This window comes from Fukomys damarensis, unplaced genomic scaffold (assembly GCF_012274545.1).
Source record: "Fukomys damarensis isolate Sample0158 unplaced genomic scaffold, DMR_v1.0_HiC HiC_scaffold_2, whole genome shotgun sequence".
Classification (NCBI taxonomy): Eukaryota; Metazoa; Chordata; class Mammalia; order Rodentia; family Bathyergidae; genus Fukomys; species Fukomys damarensis.
Genome location: NW_022900914.1, coordinates 26,770,240 through 26,793,177, shown reverse-complemented (window position 1 = coordinate 26,793,177; position 22,938 = coordinate 26,770,240). Strand labels below are relative to the sequence as shown.

General features: G+C 43.5%; 1 long non-coding RNA gene across 1 annotated transcript; it reads right to left on the bottom strand.

The window, feature by feature from the left end:
• Positions 1 to 3,495: 3,495 nt before the first annotated feature.
• Positions 3,496 to 7,847, bottom strand: LOC117285744. Its single transcript, XR_004516882.1, has 3 exons — positions 7,741 to 7,847; positions 4,538 to 4,696; positions 3,496 to 3,674 (listed from the first exon to the last, which is right to left on the bottom strand). It is a non-coding gene; the product is annotated as an uncharacterized LOC117285744 (long non-coding RNA).
• Between the last annotated feature and the right edge of the window lie 15,091 nt (positions 7,848 to 22,938).

Below are 22,938 nucleotides of genomic sequence, written 5' to 3'. Positions count from 1 at the left end.
GGCGGGGCGGGGCGTCAGAGACGTGCTGGCGCGAGGGTGGGGCCGCGGGCCGAGGGTAGAGGACGGGATTCCGACGAGGCGGGAAAGTGGAAAGGCCTCGCCAGTCCCCGCGCGCTTTAGGAGAGCTGCGCGGCCGGCTGGGCTGGGGTGTCCTCCAGTGTCGGGCTGCAGTGACGGTGTGAGCTGCCCAAGGTGCTACCCTCTCCCAGAGCGCTCCGCCTTGGTGTGGCTTGGGAGGCACATCCCTAGCCCCTTCACACATCCTGTATTTTTATTCTGGGTCTTGCTTGTTTGCTAAATTGCCAACGCTAGGTTCCCTCTTGCCGTCTTCCTGCCTCAGCCTCTCAGACTACTAGGCTAACGGGCGCGCTCTACCATGCTAGGCTGCTTCATTGAAATTTTGTAGAAACTAAAGTCAGTGTGTGTTGAGAGAAGAAAAGACTTCAGGAGGAGTCCAAAACAGAATGAAGGAGGAGCTGTGCAGTGGTGTGCACTGGTTACTCCATCACTCGAGAGATGAAGGCAGGAGGATCACTGCAAGTTTTAAGACCGCCTGAAGTACATTTTGAGACCCTGTCTTGCAAAAAAAAAAAAAAAAAGCTAAAAGCAAAACTAGGAATACTGGAGCCTTTCATTCCACAAATGAAAACCCTGCACTTCTACGACACGTCCAAGGTCATCTGTGGTTCTGTTTGTTTTACTTCCACGGTCCCAGAGGCCTCACAGCTGCGTCCAGAGGAAGAGGCCACAAGGCTGAGGTGCGGTGCTTTTCAAATGAGCAGGAGTAGCTGCAGACTCCCTCAGAGCGATCACTGTTGCCTCTGTGGACAAATGAAAGCAATTCCTAGAGGATGAGTGTAGAAAAGAGGGAAGTGCGGAGGAAGGAAGGTTGAAAGTGGTTCCCAGGAGTCTTAGCCTCCCCAGGCCTCAGTCTTGTTTTCTCTCTACTCTGGTCACTGCCATGGTGGCCACTAACATCTACGTCTTCATCTCCTTAAAGGTATGCACTAATCTAATGTCATACCTGATATATTGAACTTTATTGCCCTCTTCATTATTCTTTTTCTATTTTTTTTTTTTTTTTTTTCCTCTTCTTTTTTTTTTTTTTTTTTTTTTTTTTTTTTTTTTTTTTTAACGTGGCATTGAACTCAGGACCTTGCACTTGCAAGGCAGACAGTAGAACCACGGAGCTAAATCCCCGGCCCTCTCCATCTGTTTTTACCTCAAGGGGCTAAACAGTCTTCCTCAAGTCTAGAAGAATCATAGGATTTGAGATCGTTAAAAATATTTCAGATATATCATCCAGGAGCTCAATCTATCATTGTGAGAAAATAAACCCAAAAAGTGACATTACTTATCCAAAGTTAAATATGAATCCACTGCACCCTTATCTGTTAAATTATCTGTGTTGTTCCTCTCCACTGAACAATCCAACCTAGACAGGATGGGTGCATGCAATAATCTCAGTAAGGCTCAAATCTCTTAGCAAATCTGTTACACTTTTAAAGTTCAGAGATATGTACAAAGAGGCTATTTTATTGGACTTTAAACACGTACCAAGGAAAAGCTCTGATCAAAATGATGATTCAGAGAGAATAGCTTTTCCCAGTTTACATGAGCAAAAAGATAAAAAACAGAACTTATTTCTTTAGGCAAGAGAGGATCCTAGCATTTAGATGTCTTGCAGAGCTTTGTTCTTCCTCCAAAATATTTCAAAGGACCAGACTCAATGGTAAACTGAACTAGAAGACAAATACATTAGAAAATATATTTCTTAAGATGCCATCATTTGGGCTGAAAAGTACTAGGAACTCAAATATACGTTTATGTTGTAATGTAGCAAATCAGTGAGGCAGGAGTTAGGATTCTACTAGGCTGTAAAGAGAGCAGCCCAAAAATGGGATCAGAAAGCCCCAAATGGAGTTTGCTGAGTCATCACCCTCCAGAGAACTCACAAAAACACCTGCCAGGTGTCCTTTGGCTGTCTGGGACCTCTGCAGAGTGTGATGAGACAGGCCATGGGCTCTGCGTGGGTTCAGTGTGAGCACTGCACAGATTGGACCCTTGTGTGTACTTGTAGTTCCCTGTAGGGTAGAGATCACGTCACACAACTGCCCAAGCTCCCTTCTAAACCCTAAAAACCCCCTAGACAAAGAGTCCTTGTGGGGATCCTACTCAACCCCTTCCAATCTAGCAGGAGCTTTCCTGCCTTTATGCTTTTAAATAAGTTTGCTTACAACCTACCTCCTCCATCCATGATATCGGAATCATTCTTCATCACCAGTGAACACAACTCCAACATCCTAGTATCAGTAAGTGCATTTATCATTGTACAATGCTATATATATTTAACAAGACTTTTTTAATTAAAAACTTTCAGGATCATGATATGATGAGTTCATTAATAAGGAATCTAGGCTGGGCATGATGGCACATGCCTGTAATCCTAACACTTGGGAGGCTGAGGCAGGAGGATCACCAAGAGTTTGAGGTCAGCGTGAACTACATAGTGAAATCCTGTTTTACAAGAAAAGAAAAGGAATCTAGACTTCAAAGGCTTTAAGGACAGGACTGTTTCTTTTTCATCTTTATAGTCTTTTTTTTTTTTTTAATTTTTGCTGTACTGGGGATAGAAGAACCCAGGGACCCTATACCATAAAGCTTCATCCCTCTCCTTTTTTTTTTTTTTTTTTTTTTTTTTTTTGTGAGACAGGGTCTCCCTATGCAGTCCAGGCTGAAATCTTCCTGCATCAGCCTCCCAAATTCTGGCATTACAGGCATGTACCACTATGCCTGGCTCCCATCCCTTCTTAAAATTACTTATTGCTTCAGTCTCCAGAGTAACTAGGATTATAAACATGGGCTACCACACCCAGCTTTTATTTTCCCCCATTTTCTTCTTTTTCTCTCTTTCCCTCTCCCTCTCCTTCTTCTTCTTCTTGTTTGAAAGAGGGTTTTGCTGTGTATTCCAGTCTGGCCTCTCTCTTGGCAGTGCTCCTGGCTCACCCTCCTGAGTGCCGTTATTATAGGTATATGCCACTATACCTACACCCAACTATTATACTCTCACTTCTTAGGCAAGCTTCTGGTAAAAAGGTGACACACAATAATATTTGCCAACAAAAGAAGTAACTTTTCTTAAATTATATAATATCTAAAATGGGGTACAACATTCTTAAGCACTGGCCTGCCACTTAGGCTAAAAAAAAAAAGAATTATGAATAAAAGTCTAATTTTGCTCCTTAGGGATCTTTTTCAATGTACTCTTAAAAGCAACCACTTACATCTAATAATATCTACATTCCTATAAGCTCTGGAACTGACAGTAATTCGGCGCAATCCTCGTGTGGAGAAATACAAAACTAGAAAATTTTCAACAGAAAGTTTAAAATACCATCTTAAAGTTATGTGAAAGCTAACCTTTTTCTTTTTCTCACTATGTAATCCAGGCTAGCCTTGAACTTACTGTGTAGCCCAGGGTGATCTCAAACTTGTGGCAATACTCCTGCCTCAGCCTCCGGAGTGCTGGGATTACAGGCGTGCGCCCCCACAACCCGCAAGAGCCAACAATTTAATCAGGAATCACCAAGCATTGTCTGAAGAATGATGGCAGCCTGGGAAAGTTCCTTTGTCCTCCATTCCAGAAAGAGTTGAGGGGATGAGTAGGGATGAAACTGAAATAAGATTAGATTAATGTTTAGATCAGTGGCTATTGAGGAAAAGCTCACTGTCCTCCATAATAGAGGCAGACCTCATCCCTGACTGGGACTAAACATTAATCTCATCTAAAAGATACTTTTGCAGAAACATCTAGAATAACTGACCAAATATCTGGGTACCACAGCACATCTAGATTGGTATATAAAGTTGATCATCATTCTAAGCAATTTCTAATCTGAAGGAGGTGGGAGGAAATGGACTAATAAAAAATAATAATCTCAATATAAGATATAAGAAAAATCAGCACAGAGGACAGCCAAATAGAAAGTACTTTTGAGGGTTATAGCTCTAGTAGAGCGCTTGCCTATCATGATGAGGCCCTGGGTTTGATCCCCCAGCCCTGCAAAGGAAAGTAGCTAAGTTTCTGTTGGTTTGGTTTGGTTTGCTGGTGCTGGGGATTGAACCTAGGTCCTTGTACATGCTGGATAAATGCTCTACTGCTGAGCTACATCTCCAGCCAAATAATAGATTTCAAACCAAATGTATCACTAATTATACTAAGTGAAAACAGACCCTGGCTTAATGACAGTTCTTTTGCTCATCAATTGCTATGTAACAAACTACCTAAAAATTTAGTGCGTTGATATTGGATTCTGTTATTTTCCACAAGCTGCAGGTCATCAGAGAGGACCCGATGGAGACGGCGCCTCTCTTCTCCAGATAGCTGCTAGACTGACGTTATAACAGAGGCTTCCCCTTCTCTTTTGCCCTTCAACCCCTCTCTAATCCTTTGTCTAAAGAGGAGGCCCTATCTAGATGGTAACTGCTAAACCCTTCTTGGCGTCCTGGAACCCAGATGACCCATGTAACAACTTACCTTAGGAAGTAGCTGGAAGTTGGAATCCATTGTGAAGCTGAGAAGGAGACACTGCAGCCTCACTGCCTCCTTCCCTTGCCATGGAAACCTTTCACGCCCCGGAGCCTGAGTAAGATGGAGCTTTGAGGAGCCTTCCCCTCTGTCTTCCTCAGGGCTGACCTGGAATAAACCTCATTGTTTTCTACCAACACTGGTCTGGTGACTATTGGTATGGGAGTGACAGGCAGCCTAGACCTTTGGTTCCAGTAGGAATGAGCTCAGATTGCTCTGCATTCATGCCTGGCACCTGGCACCTGGTTCTAATGGCTTGGAGTTATCTTGGAATAACTTGATCCTGTGTGGGTGTGTGTGGGTGTGTGTGTGTGTGTTTCCTGTGTGTGTGTGTGTGTGTGTGTGTGTGTGTGTGTGTGTGTGTGTGTGTGTTGGTTCTCACTGTCAGCTGGGTTCTTTCATTGTTCTGCAGGTAGATTCAAGACTTGTTTCCAGATGGCCTTTCCCTGCAGTCTCCTCAGAGGAACGGGCTGACTTCTTACACACTTTCCCCGGGCTCTCAAGAGGATTAGGCTTGAAACTAGCACATGGTCACTCCTGCCAGTTCTGTCAGATAAAGCACCCAGCACAGGGAGGGTGAGGCGAGACGACTGCTAGAGTTTGAGGCCAGCCTGGGCTACATAGTATGTTCTAGGCCAAAACAAAACAAGTCATTATAGACCCATCCTTGAGTCAAGGGGAGGGAGTTATCTAAGGGTATAAATACTAAAAGGTAGAATAAATCTGGAGCCACAGATTGCTGTAACCAACTACCAGGAATTGTCAGACAGGGCAAATAACGAAAACCCTCCTACATGCTGTTTAGAAGTGACATACTTGAAACATAAAAATGTAGAAACTTTGAAAGTAAAAGGATGGGAAAAAACTAACCCATTTAATATTCCCAAAAATCAGTCTGGAATCACTATATTAATATCAGATTAAGCAGACTCTAAGAAAAAAAAAACACCACTGAAGATAAAAGGAGACTTCATAATGATAGATTTCATTTGGCAAGAAATCTACAATTCTAGCGCAAGATGTTAACATATTCAATTACTAATCACGTGTGCAGGCTAATAAACTCAGCAATATAAGTTTGAACAAAACTGTTGTGCTAGCTTTATGACCCTGGGATGAAATAATTGACACACAATTTAAGGTAGGAGAGTTATATTTTGCCTCATGATTTCAGAGGGTTCAGTCCATGATTGGTTGACTCCAAAGCAGAAATATCATGGTTGGAGGGTTTGGTAAAGGAAAGCTTCTCACCCCATGGCAGCCAGGAAGCAGAGAGGGCAAGGAAATACCAGAAACAAAGGGACCAGGGACCAGTTATGGTCCCCAGGGTCACACACCCATGATCCATTCCCTTCACCTAGGCTCAACCTCCTGTTTCTGTCACCTTCCAATAATGCTATCAGATTAGGATCTCATCAATGGATCAATCCACTAACGAAATTACAGCCCTGTGATCCAGTTACTTTCTGAAATTCCTACCTCCGAACACATGGGACTTTTGGGTGACATTTTAGATCTAAACTCTAACAACTATTAATGAATTGCAAAGAAGGGCCTATAAAGTACATTCCTAGAGTCTGTTACTTATGAACAAATTCAATAGTTATGTTACTTTTGGTTCATAAGGCTGAAAAAAGTATTTGCTTTGGCAGCACGTATACGTAAGGCTGGAAAAAATATCAAAGGGTCTTGAATCTTCAGGTTGGCTAGAACCTACCCCTATTTAACAGATTTATTTACCCTTATATAGTTTTGCCCCATTCATTAAATGAATGTATTAAATTCCTACCATCCTCTGGGCTCTATAGAGACGAAGGCTGTTGTTAAAACTACAGACAAGTAGTCTGTATTATTATATCAAAAAATATAATGTGGTGTTACAAGTGCAGTGATAGGGCTTTATATAAAGAGCAATGCAGACCTGAGTAGATATGGTTGATCCCTTCAAACTCCTGCTGGAGTTTAATCTCCCCTGGGAAATGCTAAGCATCAGTTTAATCTGACTCTGACCTTTGGGAGGTGATTAGAATTAGATAAAGTCCTTAGGGCAGAGCCACCATGATGGAATACTGATGGCTTTATAAGAAGAGAGACCAAGCAGCACACAGACAATGCGTTGTTCCCGTCTCCTGCCACGTGCTACCCTGAGCTGCCTTGGGACTTTGCCAACAAGACCATCACCAAGCACAGCCCCTCATCCTTGAGCTGCCAGAACCCTGTGTCACAATAAATCTTTTGTCTTTAAAAAGTAGTCTTTATGGTCCTCCACCCTTGTTCTATGAAGTGAACATGCCTGGCATGTGCTAGGCAAGCACTCCAGATACTCAGAGCTAAGTCCCCAACCTGAGGTGTTCTGTGTGGTATTGAAAAGTTGACTACTACAGGAACCAAGAGCTAACTAACTCAGACATGGGAAGCGATGCCTGAGCAAAGATGGAGGGAGATGGTAAGGCAGAGTAGACTGGTGGAACCACACTTCGAAAATCTGGGTGCTGTGAACGCATGGTTGTGTGGGACAGAGAGCTGTAGGCATTGGGGAATCTGGAGTGGAGAAGGTTGCTCAAATTACGCCCTCTCTGGTGGCAAGAAACATAAAGTCATGCCAATTGGCTGAAGTAAAGGAGACATGAATATAAAAAGAGGCAGGGCTTCTATGAGAACACATTACGGTGGGAACCTCGGCTATCAAAACAAGACCTCTCTGGCCTCCTTTCTCCCTCAGCTTCTGGACTCCAGTCTTGGCTTCAGGTGTCTGCTGCACTCTGCAGACTGGCCTTTCTGTGCCCTTGCCCGCTGATGTGAGGCCCAGTTTGGCTGTCCCCACTACTGGTCTTGGCTCTCCCCTCTGCCCCACCCACTGTGCCCAATCCAGCTGCTCAGCAACCCCCAGTTATTGCCAGACTCAGTCACAGGGTCCTGGTTCCAAATTCCCAGGAGCTGTAACCAGACTGATGCAGCCTCCACGTGCTCCCAGATCAGAGGTCAGCCAACTGTGGGCTGGCAGCCCAATCTAGCATGCTTTCTGCTTTCGAAAATAAAGTTAAGCTAGAACACAACTACACACATTGGTTGCCTATGGTTGTTCTGCATTATGGAGTTGAGTAACGGCAACAGAGAACCTGTGGCCCCCAAAGCTGAAAATATTGCCTTACCTAGACATTTTCAGAAACAGTGTGCTAGCTGGATGTGGAGATGTGAAGACTTCAGGGGAAGCTGGCTCTGGTAATCACAGCTCGGAGGGTGGACAGCCTACCTCCCCTCTGAGGAAACAGGATACTGTGGGGGGGAAAGTTGCTTTAAAAAAGGAACTGCTTGAAAGTTCTAACACAGGAAAAAAAATAATCGGTCTCAAGTGTGTGTTAAATTTTTTACACAAAGAGTGGAAGGGTGGAAGACAGTAACTCCTTAATCAGGAGAAGTTCATTAGGTTCTAAATTTAGGAGCATGTGTCACCCTCACCACCTTGAAATAACTCACTTGTGGCAAATCTCTCAGCCCCTCCAGTTAGCTCTGGCAGAGATGAACTGGCTGAGGCACAACATTCAGTGTTCATCCAAAGAGTTTTAAATGCCCAGAAATTTAAATATTATTGAGAGAGATGGACAGGCTGGAGAAAATGAAACAAACAGATGGGAAAACAGAGGCTTAGACTTGGGGTGACGGGATAAAGTAAATTTACCATTTGATCATCATGGCAGGGCTATACATATGGCTCAGGGGCAGAGGGCTTACCCAGCACGTGCAAGGCCTTGGGGTCAATCCCCAACCCTGAAGGAGGAAAAAAGGCACATGGGGAAGTATTTCAGAAGCAGAGTCTTTTGGGGTGAATAGAAGAAGCTATTAGAGCTTAAAGAAGGTCAAAGATCATTCTAGCCCCTTGCTACTACAAGTGTGGCTGAGCACACTCAGAACCCTGGCATTTAGTAAAGATTTTTTGGAAACACAAAATCTCAGGTCCCGGCCAGGTGTGGTGGTGCACGCCAGTAATTCCAGCACTTGGGAGGCTGAGGCAGGAGGATCACTGTGAGTTTGAGGCCAGCGTGGGGCACATAGTGAGTTCAAGGCTGGCCTAGACCTTGTCTCAAAAAAATTTTAAAAGAAAAGAAGAAAAATCTCAGGCCCCATCCTACTCACTAACCAAATAAGAAACAGCATTTTTTAAAAAAATCTCCATAGATGACTCTGTTAAAGAAAAAAAAATTCAAACTTTATCTAAGACCATCACAGTAGGTATGAGGAACACTACAGTGGGATTTTGCAATAAGGAGAGAGGTTGGGGTCAGCTCCAAATATAGCATGGGCAAGTGGGGATTACATAGCCAAAGACCAGGGTGGAAGTCCCTGGATGAAAACTTACTAAGAGAAACAACAAGGGTGAGGGAGAGCCGGCCCCTCCCACTGGACAGGATTCTCGCTGAAGATGAGCAAGGTTATAGGACATTACCTGGGTGAGGGTGGGTGAGGAAACCAATCAGATGTTGAGGCTGGATAGATATCAAAAGTAGGCAGTTCTTGCTAACCTGACTTAATAGGGTTCTTAATATCATCTTTCCTCGTGTTGTTTGTTTGATATGAGAAAGGGTCTCCCTCTATAGGCCAGACTGGCCTCAGACTCACAGTGATCTTCCTGCCTCAGCCTCCCAAGTGCTGCTGTCATGCACCACTCCCAACCCTTGCTTTAAGAAGGAAGTACACAGAAGAGGAGCAAGTTCCTGACTAAAGTTTAGTAGAGCAGAGAACCTTTGTCAGCTCATATAAACACTACAGTTTGAGCAGTGCTGGATTAGAAGCTAGATTTCAGCTCAGAGGTTGAGCACTTACCTAACATTCATGAAGCCGTGGATTTGAACCCCAGCCCTGCAAATGAGTGAATAAGTAATAAAATAAAACCACACTGTTCTCCGACACAGGAGGCAAGATGGAAGCTTCACTAAATCCTACGAGCAATAAAGAACAAATGATACAAAACGAAAAGAAAATACGACAATTTCATATCCCTTCCCTGGCCTTCTTTAGCAGTCAAGTGGAGAGACAGCGCATACAGTTTCAAAAGCCCTTGACCTCTGCCACTGACTGGCCCCGCCAAAATGTTTAAATGTCTTCTAAACCTCTTCACACTTCAAATGGAAATCATTCCAGCTTTAAGGCCCTGGGAAGTAAATATATGTGAATATCAAGCACATCGCCTGTTAATAAGTCCTCAATAAATATTAGTTGCTCTTAGTTTTAAATAAACATCTAAGAAGTCAAGCTACTATAATTTTTTTAAAAATCACCTGAAAGGATTATATGTATGAAGCTAGAAAAGACTGTTTCTTCTTTATTGCCAGGAGAGTGAAATAAATTGTATCTGCAGTGATTGGTTCTATCTAACAGAGTTTATTCAGAATTAAGTCCTGCCATGGTGAAAATGGATTTTGATAAGTGACTTACTGTACGTGTTTAGGGAAGGCAGTGAGTGTTAGAGATTTCTTCTGGGCATGGTGGCACATGCCTGGAAGCCGGGAACTCTGGGAAGCTGAGGTAGGAGGATTATAAACCCAGAATCCAATTTGAGAAACTTAACAACTTGGTGAGACCCAGTATCAAAATAAAAAATTTTCTTTAAAAAAAAAACAAACAAACCAGGAAGTCCCTGCATTCAATTCATAATACTAAAAAAATAAACAAATGAATAGACTTCAGGCTGCACTACATAAAGCAACTTCTGGCCCTATAGTCTTGCTAGAGTTATAGTCCGGCATTTCTAATAACTATGGTCAATGGCCCACTCTGTCTTTTTGGCTGGGCAAGTACCAGACCTTGGAGATACCCTGGGCTCCTCTTTCTCTCGTATCTTCAGACTACATCTAGAATCAGAGGTCCTTCCTCCACTTCTAAGTCACTACCTGATCAAAGCCACAGTCACCTTTCGCCCTCAGAATCTCCTTACTCCCTTCTGCTAGTCCTCCCTAGGCAGCGCTCTTCCTTTCTCCTTCTGCTTTTTTATTTTATTTATTTATTTTTGAGAGCGCAGAAGGATTGGGAGTCTTAGGATGTGGCTGGAGGTATCTGGTTTGTTTTTTGAGACAGGGTCTTGCTATGCTGCCCTTGAACTTTCAGTCTTCAGGTTCACCCCCCCCTTTCTTTACCTCCTCCCTTCCCCTCTCCCTTTTTATCCTTTCCCTCTCCCCCCTCCCTCCCTCCCTTCTTTCCTCCTTTGTTTCTCTTTCTGTACAGGAGGACTGACTCCCGGCCTTGCAGTCTAGAACCTGCTAGTCAGGAGTTCTATCCCAGGGCTCCACCCTCAGCCCCTAGGCAGTAATTTTTAACATAGCAGCCAAGAGTCCTCTTAAAATCTCTCAGTTCCTGCCACTTCTCAGCTCAAAACTCCTCAGTGATTCCCCATTTTGCCCAGAATAATGCCCAAGTTTTCACACTTTCCGGTCTTATAAGATCTGCCCCTCAACCGCCGTCCTGCTCGGTGCCCCCCCCCACCCCGCAACACCCAGCAGGCACGTCCTGCCCAGAGAGCTTCACCCTCTGCCTGAAACGTCCTTTCCCCCAGACACCTGCTTAGCTAATGCTCTTACTTCCTCTAAGTCTTTACTCAAATTTTATTTTCTCAGTGAGGCTGGCCTTGGCCTCCTTATTTAATACTGTAAATATCCCGGACCTACCCTAGCACGCCCAGTCTCCCTGCCCTGAGGTACTCGATTATCCCCACTGCAATCATCCAACACAACAGCTGCTTATTCACTATGTTTTGGGTGAGTCTATCTCCTCCACTACCATGCATGAATGCGTCAGAGGGTAGCAGCCTTTGTTTTGTTCTCTTGTATATTTTAAGCATCTCCAAGGCAGTTGGCACATCACACACAGGCAACAGATATTGGTTGCATTAATTAATTAGTTTCATGGTTGCAGTTTTGTGTGTATTTTGTTGCAGTGTCTTATTTGGACAAAGACTAAACCACATTGACAATGATTTAATAAGGCAAATAATTGCATGAATTGGGAGTTTTCCATTTTCTTTTGGCTTCTCTTTTTTAAATTTCTTTTTATGCTATAATAAAAACCACCCATAAATAATAACCCCTCCCTCCCCCCAGCCCCAGAACTGGGGATTGATCAGTACTGGGCATTGAGCCCAGGGCCTTCACACTGAGCTACACTTCTAGGCCTTTTTATTTTGAGACAGGGTCTTCCTAAATTGCACAGGCTGGGTCAAACTTATGATTCTCCTGCCTCAGCCTCCTAGAGTGCTGGAATTACAAGTGTACACCACATATCCGTCTCGAACTCTGCTATAAACTGATGTTCTGATTTCCTCACCTAAAAGTGCAAGCCCTTCTTGTTTCGTAACACTTATGCCTTTGGCACTTCCTTCCCAGGCCTCAGCCATACCCAGTATGCGCACAGAAATGGATTTTTATGTCCAACTGTCTCTGCTTGGGCTGCTGTATCAGCAGGAGGCCCTTCTCCTCTCCCGCAGGCCAGGCTAGGAGGCCAGGTGGGGATAATTGTGTGGCAGCAGAGAAATGAGAGAACAGGAAGAGCCGTGCAGAGGAAGACGTGAAACTTGGCCTCTGTGGGAAAAGGCGGAAACTCACCATTCACCCCACTCCACTGGGAAGACAGGAGAGGGACCGGAAGGGAGCATTCACAACGCTGTACGCTGTAGGGCGGGGCTTATGAAACCCTCCCTCGGCTCCAGAAACTCTTGAATAAAACCTACATAGCTTATACAAATTTGGAGGGTGGCTTTTCTTTGGAAGGGATTTGACTATGTTCTGATTCTTACTTCAATGCTGGCCTGGGGCCAAAGGGAGGCTTTCCAAAGCAGGGTTGCTCAGGAAGGTTTCAGGTACAGGATTAGCACAACTAACACAGACCAAAGCAAGGAAGAGAGGAACCGTGACAGTGACAGCACTCACACTGAACCCCCCTTTTGGGTTAGGAGTCTGACCCCCACCCCGTCTTTTCTTTAAATGTCACCCAAGAAGGAAGAAATTGGCAGAGTCCGCCCTGTCCACCACGGGCACACCTGCGCAGGTTAGCCGCCTTCTCCTTAAGCAAGCAAGGCCTCGAGGGAGAGGCCAAGGGAAGCGCTCACAGCTAGAGCAGGAGAGCAGGTTCAGAAGCATCTGGAGGCAGCACAACAGTGTTAGACAGGCAGTGGCACTGCTGGATGTGCCCTGGGCACTGGGCACAGGGAGTGGTGGATGGGCGCTGCTCTTTGGTGTGAGAGGCTAGACCATGTTCTGCTTCCCCGAATCACATTGGCTTCATATCATTTTCACCCTGAGGTTTTATGGGGTTTTTTGTTTTCTTGTTTGTTCTGTTTTTTTGAGATAGGGCCTCTATGTAGTTCAGGCTGGACTTGAACTCACCGTGGAACCCAGGCTGACCTCAAATTCAGTGATCCTCCTGCCTCAGTCTCCTGAGTGCTGGGATCACAGACGTGTACCACTGCGCCCAGCCAGCCTAAGGTTTTATGTTCCTTGTTTCTCACCATCTCTTATTTCCAATGAAAAATTTGCTCTCGTTTAAGCAAGTTCTTAACAAAAACTTGGAGTGCTATTTTAAAAAAATTTTTTTGATTGAGTATACAAAAATGTACAAAATGATTGTCAGACTGCTAAGTCCTGAGTAGAGAGGTAAAGAAACAAGGAGTAAAGAAATACTAGAGGATCTGAAGCTTCCCCTTAAAGAAAGTAAAGTTCTTCTTTGGAAATACTACAACTAACACAAACACAACTACCAGAAGATAATCAACAATAAAATAGTGAGGTGAGAGAGAGACAAACAAATTGTAAAATTAGGATAGTTAGAAAACCCTTAAGAAAGAGGTGGGATTGCACTGGGCTTTGAAGATGGACAGTATAACTTTACTGTGGAAGAGAAAAAGAAGTGTCATTCCAAGTAGTAGAAGGAGTCAGTAGTTCCTATTATTCAAAGCCTGAAAGCCTCTAAAATTTAGACACACGTTATAATTGTACTACATAAGGAAGCTAAAAATCCTTTAAAATTTTAAAATATTTTATACCTAATTTTTTTTATCAAAGCTATTCATCATGTTTTTCTTTTCTTCTCTTTTTGGGTTTGTTTTGTTTTATTGAGACATGAACTCACTATATACTTCAGGCTGGCCTCTAACTCACTATGTAGCCCAGGCTAGCCTGGAATTTGAGATCTTCCTGCCTCAGCTTCCCAAATGCTGAGATTACAGGTGTGTATCACCACACTGGACGTCTGTATAATGTTTTTATTTTTTATTTATATTTTTTCTTTTATATGAAGAACTCATATTTATTTCACATAGATATAAGAGATAAATAGGAAGTAGTAAGATCTTTTCAAATGGATGGAGAACAGAAAGTAGTGAGAAGGGAGAAGAAGTGGGAGGGAAAGAGAATAAAAAAAGAATTGAAGGGGAAAATGATGATGAAAATAGTCCTTTTGTAAATAGGACTATGAGTTGGAAATAGCAGGGAAGGAGGAGAGGGATAGGAATTTTTTAAAATTAGGATGTATTATGTACATGTACCAATATGTCATAATAAATGTAATCATTATGGCTGTGAACCAATTTCCAATAAAAACAAAAGAAAATTTGCAAAAAAAAAAAAAAGACTGGCTTTATTTTCCTGAAAAGTAGGCATGGTGACACTTGGCCACGATACAATTGTAAACTTCCAGAAAAATACATAAATAAATAAGAGAAACCCAATGCAGGTTGGCAGGGTGTCTAGCATTTTATTTTATTTTATTTTATTTGGTACCAGGGATTGAACTCAGGACTTTGTGCTTGAGAGGCAGGTGGTAGAACCACTGAGCTAAAACCCCAGTCCAAGATTAGGTTTTTTTGTTTGCTTTGTTTTTTTGGTACTAAGGATTGAACTCCAGTCCTTGTGCTCTCGAAGCAGCTGCCCGAACCACTGAGCTAAATCCCCAGCCCCTGGCAGGGTGTCTGTCTGGAACCAGGCTCTTTAGACCTTGAGACATTGTCATCTCAGTGTCTTCCAGGGCCCCCTCAACAGTGGCCGGCTAAGACGGAGGGGACCCAGCAATCTCTCTACTGCCTCCCCTGTAGGAGATGCATTTCCTTCTGCTCACAGTTCTCTCACTGTGTCCTGTGCTCTATCTCCAAAGGTCTGCCCATCAATCAGAACTGTGTCATTAGTCATGTCACTATATGATGTTTTTAGAAGTACTTTTATTATTTTGACTGCTTGGCACCATAACTTGATGTGAATTCTGCCAGCGAGCATAGTTTCACCTAAAAAGACATTTCATCCTAGACATAAACATGCACCCATAAATACACACAGGTATTTGTGATTTTACTTTTGGCAGGCTGTGGAAGTAACTCAAATTCTTGGGGCAGAGCTGGCCTCAGGGGTGTGACTTGAGCAGTTCCATAGGGCCTGGTGCTCAGGACTCGGTTTTGGGGGGTGATTCTGCAGATTCCTCTTAAATAAATCTTGGACTGTCTTGCAGGCAGGGTCTGATGGGGCAGCACAGACACAGTGAGAGCTGAAGACCTTGACCCGCACTGCCTTGCTCCCTCTCTCGGCTTCCCGGCCCTAGCACTCTAAACCCTGCTTGGCCTCCCTCTTCTGCCCTGCTCACCTACCGAGGCGCGTTTCCCCGGCACCTTCTCCCTTGGGCTGGGATTATCTTGGGTCAATGGGGTGACAGCAGCTGTCCCTGGCCTGGGCTGGTGGTGTCATCGTGCATTTGATGAGTGCCCTGTCAGCCACGAGCGTCTCGCCCATCTGCGAACCTGGGTACCCCGTGCCTCCTGGCAAGGTGAGGACTGCCAGTCTTCCGCGCCCTGGGGGCAGAGCCCCTAGCAGAGGTTGGCGCCTGCCTCGTCCTGCCACCCTGGCTGTGGAGAGCGACCATGAAACCAGTCTAGACGGAGGCCCGCACTCTCCCTCCAAGTATCCTGTGGGAGAGGCGGGTGACAGCAAGAGACACAAAACCTACAAGAGAAAAGGTATCCGAAGAAAGAAGTGTCTTAATAGCTTTAACAGCATTTTTCCCTCTACTGTTTTTTTGGTACCAGGGATTGAACTCGGGTCCAAGGCAGGCCACCGAACCACTGAGCTAAATCCCCCGCCTGTTTTGTTTTGTTTTGTTTAGATAAGGTCTCACTATGCTGCGCAGGCGGCTTCAGATTTGCTGTATAGCTCAGGCCAGCCTTGAATTCACAGCCCTCCTGCCTCAGATTTGAACAAGGTGGCCACATTTTCATTTTTCAGTGGGCCTGGAAAATTACGAAGCTGGGCCTGTTTGTAGGTATTCTACTTCTTTTTTCTTAAGTAACTAATTATAACATCAGAAGCAGTAGTGTGAAAATAAGCCAATTTTTACAGCACATAGTACTACTAATCTTTGATTACATTTGATGGGTTAAGAAAAGGGGAGGCAATTTTTCCTATACTCATAAGACTCTATCATTAAATTCACTTTATTATATGATTTAAAATTAATAAGCAGGAAAGGAAATTTAGTAGTTGTCAGTAAAATTCCATTTTAGATTGCAGTAATTTTGTTTCTGGATGTTCTTGATATCCAGCAATCATGATATAAAATGTTGCTTGTGTATAGATTATATTACAGAAGATAATTTATTTTCAGCACCAAGGCAGTCAGGTTTTCTAAGAATAAATTAAGTATTAAAATTAATTGAGTCTTTGAAATATGCATTTCTTGCTGACATGATTGCTGTCTCTTGTGTCAGGAAAGCGATATAGCTTGGTAGAAAGAACCCAAGATTCTGAGCTAGCTGTCAATTTTCTCTTCGTAAAATGATGACCCTCAACTAACTAGAAAATAACTAAGATTCCTTCTAATCCTAGAGTTCAGGGATATTTGAATAATATGCTTTAATCTCATACATACACACACACTATATTGATTGGATAAATATAACTAAACTTGATGTGGTGGCACAGACCTGGAATCCCAGCACTGTGAGAGGCTGAAGCAGAAGGATCACAAGTTCAAACCAAGCCTCTGCACCTTAGTGAAACCTTGATCAAAATAAAAACTAAAAAATCCTAAAAAAAAAAAAAAAAAGGCTAAAGATGTAGCTCAGTGTTAATATGCCATTTAAAACAAAACAAAACTACTGCTACCTTTCATCACTATGGGGTCTTGGAATACAGTGCATAAAAGGAATTTTTTAAAAATCTTATTGAGTTTATTGGTACATTTTAGGTATACAGTACAGTTACATTCATCACTGGGGTCTTGTACCCTTATATGACAGGTCTTGGTTCTCATTTTTTCCCCCTACCCCTGCCCTCCCTTCACCCCCTTCACCCTCCTCTATTTAAAAAGACTTTGTTTCCATTTTTTCCTTTTCTCATATTCTTTCTTTTCCCTTATTACCTTTCCCCTACCCTTCCCATTTCCCCTACACCTTTAGACCTTTTTTTCCTATTTCACATTATCAGTTATACAATTTGGATCTTATTTATACTACACTTTTAGTTTTCACACCAAGAAAATATTTGATATTCACACACGTGTGTCTTATTTATTTCACTTAAGAGTATTGCCTCAATATGCATCCATTTTCCTATGAATGACTCTAGCTTCTCATTCTTTATGGCTGAGTAGTACTCCATTTTATAGAAAAGCCACATCTTCTTTATCCAGTCTACAGTTGATGGGCATTTGGGCTGTTTCCAAGTTTTAGCTGTTACAAACTGTGCTGCTATAAATATGGGTGCACATATATCACTGTGGTATGATTCTATAAAAGGAATGGTTTATCTCTCCTGGGACACATCCACCTCTGATCCAATCAGCTGAGGCCGGGGAGAATGTGGTAGAGGAGAAGAAGGTCCAGGCAGGAGTCTTCCAAAAGCTACAAATTGTTCAGGAAATAGCAAGGTATATAATCCAGCAAGGTGGTGCCACCTTGAACAAGTCTGGGATATTATAGACTTTATTTTCTTACCAACACGTAAGACATTTCACATTTTTTAAATATATATTTTCACATCCCTAAAAGAAAACACATGAATTTTAATTCAACTAACCTAGCCTTTTTTGGGTGTCTTTGTTGCCATTTAATAGAGAAATGTACTGAGCATCTCACAAATTGCTGCTCTGTGTTGGGCTTCTGCTCTTGGATCAGATCTGGGTTTTCTTTCTTTCCCAAATGAACTAAGAAGCTCAAATACCACAAGTTAAACAGCAAATATGTGATGAAATGTGCTGTGGCTTGTGTTTAGATGTTCTTTCAAAGCCTCATGTGGTCATACGTAGAGCTTTTTCGGAGATGTCTCGACTACAGTGTGTGATTGATTCATGGCGCAGTGCTAGATTCAAAGTCTCTGAGATTAAGGGTGTGGGTGCTACCTGCCCTAAATAGTCTGCATAAGATAAAAGGGGAAGAAAGGCGCTGTTAAGGTCCCTTGCTACTTTGGTGCCTTGTGGGTGTCATGGACTGTTTTCCTCTGCCATACCCTTCTGCCATATGCTACTTTGCCTTGGAGCCAGCCGACTATGGTCTGAAACATCTGCAGCCTGTGAGCTAAATAAAGTTTTCCCCCTTTAACTTTGGGTGTCCAGAATTTTGTCACAGCAATGAGAAAAAGTAGCTAAGACAGAATGAAATACATTTTTGTTTTGTTTTATCTGGGGTTTTTTTTGGGGGGTACTGTGTATTGAACTCAGGACCTTGCACTTCTGAGGCAGACAGCAGAGCCACTGAGCTAAATACCCAGCCCCGTTTCGTCTGTTGTTAAGATAGAATTTCACTATGTGGTCCAGGCCAGGCTGAAACTCCCTATGTAGGTCAAGCTGGTCTTGAACTCATGATCTTCCAACCTCAACCTCCCATGTGCCCAGATAACAGGCATGTGCCACCATCCCCAGCTTGAAATACCTCTCATCTGTTCATTATTTCATGATTTAAAACAAATATTGTATTAGAGATCTTCTAAAAGATTCTTTTTTTGTGGTTTTGTTTGTTTTTGAGGCAGGGTCTTGCTACATAGTTCAGGCTGGTCTTGATCTCACTTTGTAGCCCAGGCTGGCCTCACTCAGTGATCCTCCTGCTTCAGCCTACCCAGTACTGGGATTACAGGTGTGCACTACCATGCTCAGTCTCTTCAAAAGATTCTGACCCATGGTTTGTTGAATCAGAACCCGTGGGTGTTGTAGTATGTGTGACCCCATACCTCCCTGGACTTAGGCAAGGTAGTCATGGGTGGACAAGTGGCTGGTGGAGCTGCACTCCACTGCAGACCCAAGCCAAGGAATTTCTCCTATTGAACATTAGAGAGAGGAGATGCAGAGACCTAGGAAGCGGGCAACTAAGTCCTTTTCACAGGTACACCCCAAAGAGTGGCCACCCTGTTTCTACCTGGGATGGTTCAGCTTGATTGAATCAATTTGAATGGCCTGGGGTCTGCCCGGGGATTGGTGGAGCACACTTCTGGGTGTGTCTGGGTGGGTCATAGAGGTGTGGCCTTGGCTACTAGATCTGGTCCCTGGTCCCTTCTGTGGAGCTGTTCCCCTGCTCTGCTTTGCAGTTCCTATGAACTCAACAGCTTTGCTTTGCCATGCTCTCCTGCCATGAGGTTTCTGCTTTGGAGTTGGCAGCCTACAGACTGAAACCCCTGAAACTGTGAGCTAAATTACACCTCTCCGCCTTTAAATTGTATCTAGTATTGTGTCCCAGCACAGGAAAACTAAAGCTAATATACCATCCTTGGTTTTTTCCCTGAAATCTGTGAGATCAGCCCCTCTCTCTCTTCTCCCCCACCTTCTGCCCTGTCTTTTTTTTTTTTGTACTGGGGATTGAACTCAGGTTCTTGTGCTTGTGAGGCAGGTGGCAGAAACTCTGAGCTAAATCCCTGGCCCTGTCCTATCATTTTCTTCTACAAGACAGGGTCTTATTGTGTTGCTTGTTGGCCTGAAATTACTGGGCTCAAATGATCCTCCTGCCTCAGCCTCCCGAGGAGCTAGGATTACAGGTGTGGGCCACAGTGTCAGGTTGAGATCAGTATTCTTCAAGATCAAGAGTATAATGAATCCTTGAATTCATCTGAATAGGAACTTTCTCTAAATTAAAGTAAGATTCTAAAAATATTTTTCCTTTAAAAAAGTCAGTTATTCCCTAAAACAGTGGTTCTCAAAGAGTAATCTGCATCAGAATTCAGCTGGAGGTTTTGCTACACACAGATTGCTGGGTCCCACCCCAGAGTTTCTGATCCAGTACATTAAACTCCCAGCTAAATATTTACCTTACTGGTCCACTCCTTAAGAAACAACCGCCTAGTGATTATCACATAAAACCCATGTCTAATATGAGCCTTGAAAAATTGAGATTCTATAGAAGAGTACAGTGGCTAAGACCTCATGTACAGGAGTAAAGTCAAATATCCTAGCTGCAAATCTTGACTCTGCCACCTACAACTAAGTGTAGGCAAGATACTCAACCCTTCCTGTCTTTTTCACATGGGCAGCAGAGAGTGTCATAGACAGCCCCAGCCCACCATGTGAGTGTGGTCCGCTAGAGCTGCCCCAGCAAGGGGTGATGACTATATTGTTGAAAGGATTAAGGGGTGCAGTGCACATGAGGGTTAAAATAGTGCCTGGCCTATGGTAAAGACTCGCAAGTACTGTTATAAAATGGTCCACGTGCTGGCTACACAGACAATCCTGACAACACACTGCTGAGATCTGAACATGTCCCCTCCTAAATTCAGGTGTCAGTGTGATGCTCTTAAGTGGTGGGTCTTCAGAGGGGTTAGGCCATGAGATCTCCTCTCTCCTGAATGGGGTTTAGGCCCTTATAAGAGCATCTTCATGCATGGTTCAGTTCACTTGCTCTTTGACCCTCAACCATGGGAAAACAAAGCAAGAGGCCTTAGCAGATCAGATAGCAGCACCTTGATCTTGGATCCTGGCCTTCAGAACTGCAGGAAATAAATTCTGTTCTTCATTCTGTTATAGCAGCACAGAAGGACTGAGATGCGTGCACTCCAACTGTACCCTTAGGTAAGAGTTAAAGGAATGCAGGTACCACTGTGCAAGTGTAGTAGATTGAAAACATTTTTTTTTCTAAGACACATGCTTTGGGGAGCAAGGAAGAGATGAAACAAAAGAAAACACCAGCTCTTGGCAGGCCGAGGCAGGAGGATCAAGAGTTCAAGGTCAGCTGGTCGTGGTGTCACACATCTGTAATTTTAGCATTTAGGAGGCCAAGGCAGGAGGATCTTCATGAGTTCAAGGCCAATCTGGACTACATAGCAAGTTCAAGGCCAGCTTGACCTATAAGCAATACCCTGTGTCAAGAAAACAAAATAAGTACTGGATCCTGCTCCACTGGGTCAATGGCTCAGGCTCTCCTGAGGTTATAGTCAAGGTGTTGGCCAGGACTGCAGCTTCATCTGAAGACTGGATGGCACAGAAAGGCATCATCTTCTCATGAGCCCTAAGGTCCTCATCAACCATTGGCCAGAGACTTCAGTTGCTTGCCCTGTGGATCTCTCTTCAGGGCTGCTTATAATGGGACAGTGGGGTTTGAGACAATGAGGGCCAAAGAGAATGACCAAGTTGGGAGCCCTGGCCTTGCTTTGACCTGATCTCAGAAGTCACAGCTCATCACTTCCGTCACATTCTGGTCATTAGGAGCAAGGCACTCGGTCCAGCCCACGTCCGATGGGAGAAAGTTACACAGGGCCTGGATACCAGGCAGTGAGGGTCATTGGGGTGATCTTGGAAGCTGCCCACCAGTGTATTATATTCACCCAAGAGAATGTCATCTTGCAATGAAGGTGGTAAACCACAGGTGTGCCACAAATGGATGAACCTCAAAAACATTAGGCTAAAAGAAGCCAGACATTTATTTCATATCCTAAAAGAGGAAAAACTATGGAAACAGAAAGCAAATTAGTAGTTGATTAACACAGGAGTGTCAGTAGGGGAAAAGAGAACATTTGGGGGTGACTGATATGTTCTAAGATTGGATCATAGTGATGGCTGTACAACTCTAAATTTACTAAACATTCAGTAAATTTTATGCTTACAAAAAAGGGTGACACAGTGTACAGAACAACTGGCCTGATTCACGATGGCAGTGTAACAAAAGACAAAGGAATTATACCAGATTAGAAACACTAAAGAAGTGTAACCACCAACTACTATGCATGATCCCGGACTGGATTCTGAATGAGGCAGAAGGGAGGTGCAAGAGATATCATGAGAAATTATTGGGAAAGCTGGAAATAAAATAGTTATAAATGGACTATAAACCATAGTAGTATATAAATGTTAAAATTTTCAAATAATTAGGACTGGGGTACGGCACCTGCCTGGCAAGTGTAAGGCCCTAAGTTCAATTCCTGGTACAAAAACAAAAAGCAAAGAATTAAGCAGAGCATGGTGATACACACCTGTAATCCTAGCACTCAGGAGGCTGGAGGCTGATGCAGGAGGATCTCCATGGTTCCAGGCCAGCCTGGAATATATAGTGTTCACATAGTGAGTTCACATAGTGAGTTAACATAGTGAGTTCAAGGCCAGCCTGGGATATATAGTAAGCCTGGTGACCCTGTCTCAAAACACTGAAGAAAGCCTCTTGTGGTGGCATAAGCCTGCAATCCCAGCACTTGGGAGGCTGAGGCAGGAAGATAGTGGTGATTTCAAGGTCAACCTGAACTACAAAGCAAGACCTTGTCTCAAAAACAAACAAAATGCCCTGGGGGGGAAAAAAAGTCCAAATAACTGTCCTGTGGTTGTGTCTTTAGTCTTAGTAAGCCCATGCTATTTGGGGGTAAAGTGGCACACTTTCTGCAACTGTTTCTCAAGTAGTTCGGAGGACAGATTGTATGTACGTATTCAGAGTGAAGGAGTAATAGAGGAGAGGTGGTAAGTCATTACCAACAGGTCAATCTGGGTGAAGGGGTATGGGAATTGTCTGTACTGTGTTCCAGCATTTTTGTCAGCTTAAAATTATTTCAAAATAAAAATTTAAAAACAAACGACATCTTTGAACAGAATTCTCCCTCTGTTCCTCAGCTTCCTGCTAGGATCCAACACAACTACCAACACAAACAGGAAAGCTAACCAGAGAAAGAAGGAAACGTGATTTTGTTTTTACCTCCTACTTTATTGTTGCTCCTCCACCCGCTGTTCTATTTAGTTCTCACAGTACACATTATAACAATGGTTCTTGGCCTCAGCTAAACATTACTACGGATCACCTGAGGTTTAAGATTCCCTGTGCTTTGTCAACAAGGCTGACAAATTTAGAAGCTCTGATATCAGGCATAGTCATCTGTATTGTTTTGTAAAGTTCCCTCATGGTTCTGTTTTTTTGTTTGTTTGGAGTGCTG